This window comes from Anas acuta, chromosome 20 (assembly GCF_963932015.1).
Source record: "Anas acuta chromosome 20, bAnaAcu1.1, whole genome shotgun sequence".
Lineage (NCBI taxonomy): Eukaryota > Metazoa > Chordata > Aves > Anseriformes > Anatidae > Anas > Anas acuta.
Genome location: NC_088998.1, coordinates 4,635,514 through 4,645,446, shown reverse-complemented (window position 1 = coordinate 4,645,446; position 9,933 = coordinate 4,635,514). Strand labels below are relative to the sequence as shown.

Sequence of the window (9,933 nt, the reverse complement as noted above, 5' to 3'; positions counted from 1 at the left end):
AAGCTGTGCCCCACCACAGCACATCTATCCCCAGACAGAAGAATCAGATGAAGTCTCAGAGAAGCTTGGCCCAGACTTTGAAAGGCATTTAAACACTTTTTTTATGGCACTTAACTGTCTAAGTGCCAAATTCCTGTAGATTTTATTGGGAATTATAAAATCAGGAGCTTCTGACCAGGATGTCACTACCTTAAACGAGGCCGTCCATAACATAAGCTATGGATTTATTATCCCTGGTAATAAAAAAAAATAAAAATAGAAATACATGATGATAAAGGGTGTAATAGCAGACACAGATCATCCAGCGATCTCAAAGCTCTTTGCAGCCATTACTTAGGGTTCTCTTTGATAGCAGAGGAAAAGACTGGGTTTTGTTTGTTTGTTTCAAATGAATAAATTAATCATTAGTAAAATATTATGCAGTTCATCAAATATATTATTCACTAGCTATTTGTCAAAATAGCAGCTCAGTCATATATTATCAGAGCTAAACATTTATAATGTGTGTATATCTAGTCATCAGATGATTTATTCAGGCTTTTGTGGAATGAGTTAGTTATTGACCAGTTTAAATCATGGCTCCCCTGGGAGGCAGAGACAAATTAGGTTGTGAGCTCTTGGAGAACCCGGAGCATCTTTTTGTTGCATTACCGTTGAGCACCTGGCACCACAAGCAGAGTCTCGTGGCTGGGTTTCCTTTTGACACTACATCAATATGAAAAATTATAATTCTGTTTTATCTGTAGCCAAGGCCGGGTCTGTCTTGGGGATGAAAAATTCAGCCACTAATTCAAGATCAAAACTTGATCTGGGTTCTCCACATTCTTGTAGGACCACTGCTTGAACCCAACACCAAGATCCTCATTTCTTCTTAGATATCTCCACTCTTTAGTGTTTTCCCACCTCCCAGCTGCAGGAAAAGAGGGTTTAGGAATCCCCATGCCTTGCTCCCTGTGCCAGATCACACAGTTTTTGTGCTGCTGGGAAGGAACAGAGGAGCCCTTTACCAGGTCCCTCCCAGCTCCCTCACCCATGCCAGTGAGCTGGCCCCCTTCCAGCAGTGCCTCAGCAGAGTGGAGCTACGTGACCGACACTCAGTGGCTCCTCTTGGCATTCGTGACCGGCATCCCAGAGGACTGCAGCTTCTTCCATGCCTTTATTGGTGTCAAACATCACAGCCTCTCCCTTGGGTTTTATTAGGGAAGCTGATGCCAAATCACCCAGCTTCCTCCTACTCGATAAAAAATGTTTATAACCCAGTAAATTCTAACATATCAGCAGCTTGTTATGAAGGGAAAAGGTCACTGGGAGAGAAAGAAAAAAAAAAAAAAGGGTGCCCTTCCATCGGAAATTCTGACTGTGTATATACGAGTCAGCACCAGGAAAATATCTTTTGATATGAAAAAGTCTCATAATAGAAAATGTTGCAGCAATACAGGCCTCGTTTCTTCAGATAAATATTTAATATAGATCACTAAAGATTAATCGAGTACAGAAAAGAGTCTCTCCTATAGTTGGTGTGAAGAAAACATCTTCTCGTTAATTTATTATGGAGCCTGAAATGAGAAAAATCCTATAGAGAGAAATGCAGGGTACGGTTTCCATAGAGAAGCAGTGCACCGCACCAGAATTTATTTAGTGTGTGGGCAGAGGCCTTCCTAGAACCAGCTGCAGCGTGGCGTTCGCATGATAAAAAGTCCCGGTGTAGGAAGAAGCCTCACAGACTCATCGTGTTTTGCTGGGAGCCGTCTGACTCCCGCAGATCCTGGGGTTTCTAGAAGTGGTGAGGCGGTGGGGCCCATGAGCTCCTCAAAACATGCTCTACCCTGGATGAAGACCATCTGGGCAGACAGAGATGGCATGTGCAATGTCCCACGCTTCTCCTTCTGGAGAGGACATTTCATCTTTTTGGAGTAAGGTGATGTCCAAAGCTCACCACAAGGAGAGAAGCCCCCAGTCTGAACCTGAAGGCTGCTTGTTTTGCCCAGAAGTGCTCCTAAGCATCTCCCTGCAGTTTCTCCAAGGAATCACGGCCTTCTCATACTGTGCTCCCAACTTCGGGGCAGCAAAGTAAAAATCCACGATGCTGTAGTGCGATTTCCATCTCTCACAATGCCAGAAAGTGTTTTGTCAGCCCCACTGTGATCAGTTAATGAAAGGACCCTACTGTTTTCTACAACGTCTTCCACAGAAACCATGTCCCCAACCCTTCTGCAGCATTAAATAGGACAGTTACAGAGAATAAATCATAAATAGAAGCAGAGAGAAAATGAATAAGAAAATAAGAGAGTCACAGGCAAGGGAGGAGAGAAAAGAGAAATTATCTCAGCTGGGACTGAAAGGGAACTAAGAGTAAATGAGGCAGGGAGATGCACGGAGGCTGCTCCAGATGGCCAGCCCCACTGACGTCAGGCCTCTCACACCAGCACATCGCCGAGGTGTGAGCGAGGGGGGATCGCCTGCGCTGAGACGGGGACTGAGAGGAGGTGGGAGAAGCCGGCAGCTCTGCCTGTGCCCAAGGATGGGGGAAGTGGAGGAGCCCCCTCCTGAAATGCAGGATTTAGGGACCAGAAACAATTCGGGAGAGGAGGAGGTTGCAACATGTCCCCCTTTCCAACGGAGCACGTCTAGTGGTTTCTGCAAGGCTGGTGCTTTCGCTCTTTTCGTACTTGAGTTTTTCACTTGGGAACTTTTGCTCTTTCGAGAGTGTTTGTGCCAAGCAGCTGACAAAACACCAGTCCCCAAGGGAAACTGAGTGCCGCCAGCCAGATCCTGGGCACACCGCTCTGTGCATTGCTGGGGGCCTTCAGGAGATGAAGGCAGGAGGAAGACAGAAGGCTGACTGGAAAATGGTTGCCTCCGTTTCTGTGGCATACCTTCCCAGAGTGTCTCCTCTGCTGCCATCTCGCAGAACATCATTTTTCTGCCTCATGTGGAAGGACAGGGGCACTTCAGCATCCTGCTATCAGAACCTGAGAAACACAGGACAAAAAGGACCCTCCGAGGTCCCAGCATCCTACCTCCTGCTCTGCAGGGCACAACATTTTGCAGTTTGAAGAATTCCCATTCTAAATCTCTGGGACTGTATGGACGGTCTCTTTGTAGACTGCATCCCCCAGCCTTTAGCTGCTCCCAGAGCCTGAGTAGTGTAGAAAAACCTAAATAATAATTCTCTTTAGTTCTACCACAGGCTATCGGACTTGATACAGGTGTGAGTGGATGGCAGGCTCTAGCCTGGGGCTGTGCAGGGGAAAAACTAACTGATTTTTAATGGCAGCAGGGACTCTTGTAGTCATCTAATATAAAACTGATCTGCATTTAGAACATTTATTTGTGGCCTGTGGATCTAGTCAAATTCACAACAGCTAAACTACCCTTAGGATAACCTGGGGCTGCTCAAGGGGCTCCTGCTTTCATCTCCACAAACACCGCGCCTGGCCTGCAGCTTGGCCCCTGTCACCTTGGTGGGTCTTCATCAGCCGTGCCCCTCCATCACGCTGCGCCCTGCTGCTGCAGTGAGCCACAGATATCAGCTAAGTAACACAAACATGGTTTTGTAATAAGTTTTCTATGCAGCTGGGATAAAATGCCAAACAGCATCAGAAAACAATCAGTCAGAGAAACTCGGTGCTGCTGATGAGCGCACAGTTTATAATGGTTCATTGCCCAGGAAGATTGGAGCTCTAAATACAGCCTCCACCTGCCCCGCCAGGCATCGGGATAAGTGGGGCAAGGATCTGGGCAGGTAGGGATGAGGTCCGAGAGGTGGTGTACCCAGTACATCTCCTGCTGGGACTCAGTGGATGTTTCCAACCTGGTATCATGGTTGGAAAAAAGATACTTCTGCTCCTTCTATCTGGAGATCAGTAAATGCGCCAGCAGCTGGGCTTGCTGAGTAACAGCACAAACAGGTCTGCTGCAGAGCCAACGTTTGGGCGAGATAAACACGCACTTAGCGTGGAGGCCTCTGGGTGATGCTCTTGCTCAGGGCCCTTTATCTGCTTCCTCCCACTGGAGGCAGATTTAGGATGCCTCTCTCCCTCCAAAAAGGCTTGTGACAGCCGCTGCCCTGAGCGAGTTGAAGTTTAACCCAAGCCCATGGCAAGGAGATGGTGTTTGACCTATCCCCCATCTTCCTGGCACTTGCTCAGGCGTTGGGATGTTTCCAGCTGACAGCAGGAAACACTGGGACCTGTTCCCTGCCAGATCCCACAGATTTTATTTTCTTTATTCCATTATTTGTAATACTGGAGGGGGGAGGAGGGGATTCCTATCAGCTTCTCCCCCCCCCCCCCCCCCCCTTCTTTGAGCATTCCAGGTTTGAGTCACATAATTTTGTAACTCACAGCTTCCATTGCTTCCATTTAAAAAAAAAAAAAAAAAAAAAAAAAAAAAAAAGAATAAGCTGTCTTTTAGGATTGAAAAGAAAAGCCAGAAAAGAGGAGTCTTTAAGTCTCAAAACCCAGAAGCCAACTAGAAAGCATTGCAGATATTGTTGTTGTGTTCAGTAGGTAAATATATACATATGCCTCAGAATCCTGGGTTCGTTATTTCTGAGCAGAGGCTCAGGGGTGTGATAGCACAGAATCCCTTATTCAGCCGCAGGTATGGCTTTAGCTAACAGGCAGGCTAGGAGCTGCTGCTTTCTCTTCACTCGGTCCTTACCCCCTGAAGTAGTCAAGAGAAGAGGTTTTCTCCTTAGCTTTCCTGCAGCATCTGATCTTCCCAGACTTGGCTTCCAGTGCCTTGTCTCAGAGAGATCCTGATGTTAGCTTTGCCAAGAAAGTCTGCCATGAAAGTGAAAGGTGTGGGAAAGAAAGAAAAAACTGACCTCATGGAAACTCCCACCCAGACTCAGCAAAGGATCCCTGAGCCATGCTGAAGACACAAAGCAAAGACCTGCCAAGCCAAAATGAAAACCTGAAGCATAAGAGGCTACACTGAAGAACAACCCCTTTACCCTCTATTTCACTCCCTACTAACCTGAACAAAACAAAACAGAACATTTACAGGAAACTCCCCACACAGCTGACTTCTGTTTCCTCCTTATATAACTTGAATGGCTGCCTTACCCCAAACCCCAAACCCCAGATCCCAAATTCAGATGCCGCAGAGCAGCTCTGCTTTTGGTGCAGAGCCCTGCTGGACCTTCAGACTGCTTTTGCATGCAGGGCTGGCTGCTGGCTGCACTGAAGCCAAGGAAATTTTGTTCCTTTGCTCCCCAGGACCTGAATTTCACATCTGGACCTTAGCATGCGTGCAACTTTGCAGCCGAATTAAGTGATTCGTGCAGGTAGGCACTTACACAGCTCGGTGCGTGTTGCAGGGCAGCCAGCAGTTTGCATTCCTGCCCTTCCAATGAACTCCCTCCATCCCCACAGTTTTTATGCCTACAGAATGGGTGGAACAACCTCTTTTAGCTATTTTGGGGATGCCTGAGGCTCAGTTGGCTAAGGAAACACTCTGGTGCTCCTTTTTACACTAAACCAGCCTCCTGTATCTTATGGCTATGATAGAGTCGTAAAAAGAGAGGAATTGAGACAGCCACAACTCGAAGTGGTATGGATTAGCTAGAGGCCTTAGAGATCTACAGCCTCCTTTCCCAGACCGTCCTGCACGTTCTTCTTTGCTGATTTGAACACAACAGAGCCGGCAATCAACACAACCTTCCCAAAGGAAGTGGTTTGCATTTCATTAGATTAATTTCGTAACTGTCGGAGTCCTGTTACCATGCAGAAGATGAATGTCACGGGTGCGCATTTGATCCCTCACCGTTACTATAAATAAGTCCAACACCTTCCTCTTGGCAGGACATCATACATTTCCGCTGCTTGTACATAGCTCTTGAGTCCTCCCCAAAGGGCTGGGATTTAGGAATCTATGTGCAGTGGTGTTTTCTAAAGACATTTACTCCCTGCCCTGCTTCTGTTCTGCATTTCTGTGTTGCTACCACTGCCCTCAGCCCTGTGGAGTCCGATGCAAGAAGCAAACTGCTGAAGTGAGCTGAGCAGGTAGAAAGGGCCCTGTAGGGGACTACTGGTTCATGGCACCAGCAAAATGGACACAAGTTTGACCACAACCCCCCTATCTACTTTAGTTCTTGCTGGGGAAATGCTTAGTCTGGCTCCAGATCTGGGGTAATTTTGTTCATGATTGTGGTGCATGCTAGATCTCTTCCTTGGAAAAGCTTTCCCTCTCTTGGTTTCTCTGTCTACGGTGACACGTTTGTTTAAAATGCTTTAAGATCCATGTATCAAAGTCATAGGTAACAGGTAAAGAAAACACAACTGGAGATTGGGAAATTGCTAAGCACATGCCTGAATAACCAAGTTCTTCAGAGCATCACAAAGAGATCCCAGAAAACAAAGGTATTTGCATTCACTCCTTCCTGTTCCCTGGATAGAACATGACAAAAAAATAAAGCTTTTCTTTTATGAAATGTTGCACAAAAGGCACAGTTGTCTTTTTATTGCAGGCCACTTTGCAGCATGCAAAAAGATTGCGATTGCCTTTCTTCAAGAGTTTGTGAATTTTTATTTTATTGTGGTCTTTTTATTTCCTCCATCAAAACATGTCTGAGTTTGAAATGGCATGACTAGGAATGAAAATTAAATACATCAAAACTGATTTTTGTTGAAATGAGATTTTGGAGCAACCAGGGAATGTTCAAGGCTTTCTCACTGCTTGTGCTCAATATTTTTGCTAAAGAGGGATGTAGTCTGAGGAAATGGGTCACCTTTTTCCTAGAGAAAATTTCTTCAATTTTACTGTAATTCTGAAATGTCACAGGCTTTTTGGGACAAACTGGATTTTTTTTTTTTTTTTTTTTTTTTTTTTTCTTTTTGTAATCTTGAACAAAACACAAACATCTTTGACTATGGATGGTTTGAATTTTGCTGCAGCTGTTCTCTGCAGCCTAATTTTTCAGCCGTTTACCTCTCACCTTATGCCCTTTGCTAGTAATTTCAGGCCCAGTTACCACCTGAATTCTATGCTGAGAAGGGATAGTTTCTGCATATAGCCACTGTATATATCCTGCCTTGCTGGATATCACTGTTAAAACTGGAAGCCTTGGCAATCAGCCTGGGTGTAACAGCACAGCTTGGAAACCAAAGGGATATTGAGCTGCAGAGCTTGGGGTGAAGGACCAGAAATGGGTGTCCTGAAGAACTGTGAGGAGGAACCACTATTTTCTCCTAAGCCAAGTAAGAGGAAATACTATTAATGTACTATTGCAGTAAAGCATTAAGGATCAATGAGGGAGAGGAAGGTGGTTCTATTTTACAATGACAGAACAGATTTTATTCACTTGTACTCATACCCCTCATACTCACAAGTGCTTTCTGCAAGATGCCTTGCAATGGCAGGGGTGATGAGGGATGCTCAGAAAGAGTGGTCAGGCATTGGAACGGGTTTCCCAGGGAGGTGGTGGAGTCACTGTACTGGGGTGCTTAAGAAAAGGTTGGACGTGGTGCTAAGGGACAGGGTTTAGTGGGTGATGGTGGTGTTTGGGGATGGCTGGACAAGATAATCTTGGAGGTCTTTTCCAACTTTAATGATTCCATGAGTTTGTGATTCTATGCCAGCCATTGGCTGCTCACATCTCCTGAGTTATTCTGACTGGTGACCATGTGCTGGATCTGGGTATGACTTTGAGTGCAGGCAGTGAGCGGTCCCTCCACCCTATTGCATCTCTGCAAGTCATGATTTCCCTACAAGCTCTCTACACACAGCCCAAGGAGACTCAAGGATACCCAAGGATATTCCCCAAAAGAGAAAGGTATATGGAGCTTCTTCACTTCACTTGACCTGGACAAAACCCCTCAATCATCCTGCATCACAGGGTCCCTGATGTAAGCAGGTGGCTTCACCAGCTGGCTGTCTTTAACCATCCAAGTCGCCCACCAGCACCCACAGCACATGGTTGGCAGTGCCATCATCAGCTGAGGATGACTCAGGGCTGAGGGGGTGGGCAAGAGGGGATGGCTTTGCCATCACCGCCTGCATGGGTACTGCTCTTGCTTAGCCCACGGGCACGGTCGTGGTGCCCAGATGGCTCTGCCAGGATGACCGCGGGGGCACAGCTGGGTGTAGGAGGCAGGAGGGGCTTGGTATTGAAACAGCATTTTTTTTCCTCCTGTATTTGAACCTTTGCCAAGAAAGTCAGCACAACTGACCGGAGGGGGGTGATGGCTCCATTTTCTAACAACAGCTCAAATTTTGAAACATGGTTGCACGCTGCGTTGGGGAAAAAATTGTGCTTTTTGAGGAAAAGGGCAATCAACGCTAAATTTCTGATATTTGCTTTCCCAGTGCTGACAAATGTTGTACTTAAGTAGCCAGTAGTGCAGTAGTCGGGTACCCAAGCCTGTTATGTGAGAAATTAAAGTTCAAGTACACATATATCACTCTTTTTTCATCTGAGTTTACTATGAACCAGGACAAGTAAAGAACAAAGCTTGGGGCTGTGGTGTCAAGATTACCAGCTTGCTATAGCTAAAATTAGGGAAAAAAGCTCCAGTAGTCCAAACACCAATGTCTTCAGGAAACGAAGCAAGAGCAATTTAATGAATTGAATTCCTCCAGACTATGTACTTGCTACAGCCTTTGATTCATACTGCTACGTTCCTAAGAACATTGGCAGGCAATGGTGACCTAGTCTAAATGGTGAATTTTGGGGCAGGGCATCCCTGGCTTGATGAGAGGCTAAAAGGGGTAGAGAGTGCTGTCCATGGCATGATGTAGACCTGTATTCCCCTGGGGGATAAACTATCTGCTCTATAAACTAGAATCTGTCTGCCTGGCGTCCATCTGAAACTTGTTTTCTATAAGTAATAGATCTAAATACTTCCAAGTATTAGCCAGGACTTCATGAAGAGTTCAGTCCTCTGACCTACTAGAGTCCTTCAACATGAAGAATTATCTATTAATTGTTATTATTATTTTCTTACATGAAAGAACAATTTGGGGTCTATTCCTGTTTCTGTTACATGCTGCTGTACAGACTTAGTTAAGTCTCTCACCATCCTATGTCTTAGCTTCCTTCCAACCTGTTGTGTCTGACTGAATGATGTGTTGAGCAAAGGAACACACAAAAATAAGAAGGGAAGTGTGGAAAAGCTAAAATTGTACTTATTATCCCAGCTTTCCTCAAGACCATACAAAATGCCATCAATGACTCAGATGTTTCCATCTGCTGCTTCAAACTACTGGTCTTTGACAGCATGTTTGTGACAGCTTCTTGACTTCCCAGGATCTGCTTTCTCCTGAATTCTGGGTCATACCAGAGAAACATAAATCCAGGAGAATATGCTATGAAAAAAATATTATCAGTGTTGTTGTAGTCATAACCGTAGAACTCAAAATGCCTGTTTTGTAGACAAGTTTCTCTAGGCTACCTCTGATATTTTACTGGAGAATTGCTCTGGCTGCATTTCTTGAGATTTTTATCATAATTCACAGTGAAGGAATGGGTGTCTCTACACTGTCCGTTTCAGTGCTTGGAGCACAGGACCTGGCAGCCTATTAGAGTAGCTTCCTCAGTAGCTTAATAAACCATGTCTGGTTTAGGCAAGTTTTTAGGAGGAAAACAGCAACAGAACAGAACACTTCCTATTGTTGCTAATGTTTGTTAAGCTGCAGCCGTGCTAACAACGCTGGAAGCTCTTGTGAAGATGTCACTCTGGCTTCTAGCAGTCAGTATCAACAGCTACGTAAATTGTAGTGGCTCAAAAGAAGCGCCGTCAGCCCAATGCTGAAAACAGCTGAAATGGTGTTAACAGTAATGGGAACTACTTACAAGTGAGTCTCCAGGGTGGAGAAGGCTTAAGCAGGCTGGTGTTGGAAAGGGCATCTCTAATGCCCGAGGTGTGTGCTGCTTGCAACAAAACCTGCACAAAGGATATTGTGGGGAAAGTTGACCGGGATAAACAC

At 45.5% G+C, this 9,933-nt stretch overlaps 1 protein-coding gene across 2 annotated transcripts in view; it reads left to right on the top strand.

Annotated features, from left to right (window-relative positions):
• BRINP1 (BMP/retinoic acid inducible neural specific 1) overlaps window positions 1-9,933 on the top strand; it is an 84,635-nt gene that overhangs the window by 40,197 nt on the left and 34,505 nt on the right. The window contains exon 1 of one of the 2 annotated variants that reach the window (XM_068656933.1): window positions 7,052-7,205. The exons of the other annotated variant lie outside the window; for it this stretch is intronic. The gene's annotated coding sequence lies outside the window, so the exon portion shown is untranslated. Of the gene's footprint in view, window positions 1-7,051; window positions 7,206-9,933 lie in introns of those variants that run through there. 2 annotated transcript variants of the gene reach the window in all.